Raw genomic sequence first — 2,500 nt, forward strand, 5'->3', positions numbered from 1 at the left:
GCATGCCGACAGGAGACCTTTTGGTCCATTTCTAGGTCGGATGCGAAAAAAAATCACAACAACAATAGAATAATAATAATAATAAAAAACTATAATAATATATGCAACAAATAAAATACATAAATAAATGCATAGGTATAGTTGAATAGCAAACAAACAGGTAAACAGTAAATTATAATAAATTTGCACATAACTAATAATAAATGAAAATCAAACGACAAATGATAACAAAGTAAAAACAAATAATATAAAATAAATTATAATCATTACAGCATCTTGCTTAGGTGTTTATCTAAATAAGTCTTAAAGCTTCGAACTGAACTACATTGCACTACCTGTGCAGGAAGTTTATTCCATTCATTAACTACACGGTTGGCAAAGTTTTTTCTACCTGCTTCCAAATTGAATCTATTACCGGATAGTTTGAGACCATTGTTTCTTGTCTGATTCTCATTCAATGTGAACATTTTGTCACTTTTGATGTTGTCAATTCCCTTTAGAATTTTAAAGACTTGTATCAAGTCACCTCTGAGTCTACGCTTTTTTAGGGAAAACAGATTCATATGTTTTAGTCGATTTTCGTATGATTTATTTTTGATATTTGGAATCAGTTTTGTGGCTCGCCGTTGTACTTTTTCCAGTCCTAGATCTCTCCTAATGTACCTATCTTTGTAATATATACGTATATATTTCTTTCTGAATAAATTACCAGAAGATACCTAATGCATAGGCGAAACGTCCTAATATGTTAGTTTTCCATGGACTCGTTTGGAAGTATTGTATACCTTCTCCCTCCTTTAGAGAGAAAAGTTATTAGAAGAGTAGAAAGTCTCAATAAGAAGATACCTAACGCCCAGTTTGCTGTGTTATTTAATAACAAATATATATATATGTATGTGTGTGTGTGTGTGTGTGTGTACACACACACACACATACACACACACGACACACAAACACACACACACACACACACACACACACATATATATATATATATATATATATATATATATGTGTGTGTGTGTGTGTGTGTGTGTGTGTGTGTGTGTGTGTGTGTGTATGTATATATATATATGATGATTATTCATACATATATATGAATATATATACATACATATATGTATATATATATATATATATATATATATATATATTTTTATGTACATATATATATATATATATATATATATATATATACATATATATATAATATTGAAGGTGAAAGAAGTAGACGAGGAGTAATGGGAGAATTTCACGCCTTAACGTTTCGACCCGCAGGGTCTTGATCACAAAGCTAACAACTCAAATGTAACAGGATATTTTATACACGGACGGGTCATCTTATGGGACGCTTTGGAGAGCTTGTTATTTTATTTGCGTATTCTTTTATTATTAATAAGCTTGTGGCTTTTGCTAAACATATAAAGCCTTCTCTATGGTTAATATTGTTATTAGTGTTGATATATGCTGTCTTAATTGTCTTCCTTAGTTTCTTGGATGATCCTTTATTTAATACGGTTGTGTTGTTCCAGTCTGGAAGGTGACCATGTTTATCCACATGTATTACTATGGAGTTAGATGTCCTATGGGCTTTTACGTCATTTTTATGTTCATTTATCCTTTTATTAAGTCCGCGACCAGATTCACCAAAATATGAAAAGGGACAGCTTTTACACGGGAATTTATAAACAACGCTGTTTTCGTTAGTGGGATTATTGTCGCTACGTGTTACCAAATGTCCTACTTTGCTACCTGACGTCCTGGCTATTTTGATGCCCGCTTTTAGGAGAAAAGTGTCTAGGTATGAATTAACATTAGAGTTTGGTACTGTGATATATCTGGTTTCATTATTACATTTATTATCATTCTTATTTTTATTTTTATCTTTACTTTTGTTAATTATTTCTTTGGCTTTCTTTTTCAACCTACATAAGAGACCTTTTGGATATTTGAGTTTGATGAAAGTCTCAGTAATATGTTGTAATTCAGGATCTAGAAATTCTTTACTGCATATACGAAATGCTCTGAGGAAGAAACCCATTATAATACCTGTTTTAGTTCTGTCATCATGTCCTGAGTAGAAGTGTATATAGTCTTCTCTATTGGGGGGTTTCCGGTATACTGAAAATTTCACATTTATATCTATTCTATGGATAATTGTGTCTAAGAAAGGTAATTTTCCGTTATTTTCATTTTCTGCAGTAAATTGTATATTTTCATTTACACTGTTTAATCTCCTGAGTTTGTTGTTAATGTCTGTATCCTTAGGTACAATTACGAGTATGTCATCAACATACCTAAACCATTTACTATTCCTACCTATTATAGTCATGTATTCTTCTGTTTCGAGTATTTCCATGTATAAATTTGCTAACACTGCAGAGAGGGGACTATCCATGGCGAGGCCAGAATGTTGTCTGTATTCAATATTATTAAAAGTGAAAGCGCCAAATCCTACACAAAGGGAAATAAATTCGAGGTAATCTTTTTTGGGTACGGG

At 31.7% G+C, this 2,500-nt stretch overlaps 1 protein-coding gene across 1 annotated transcript in view; it reads right to left on the reverse strand.

Moving 5' to 3' along the window:
• The window catches only part of LOC143026835 (uncharacterized), a 17,083-nt gene that overhangs the window by 9,023 nt on the left and 5,560 nt on the right, over nt 1-2,500 (reverse strand). The window lies entirely within an intron of this gene.

The sequence above is a fragment of the Oratosquilla oratoria genome, chromosome 7, assembly GCF_046742065.1.
Source record: "Oratosquilla oratoria isolate Oo_2021 chromosome 7, ASM4674206v1, whole genome shotgun sequence".
In the NCBI taxonomy this organism is placed as follows: domain Eukaryota; kingdom Metazoa; phylum Arthropoda; class Malacostraca; order Stomatopoda; family Squillidae; genus Oratosquilla; species Oratosquilla oratoria.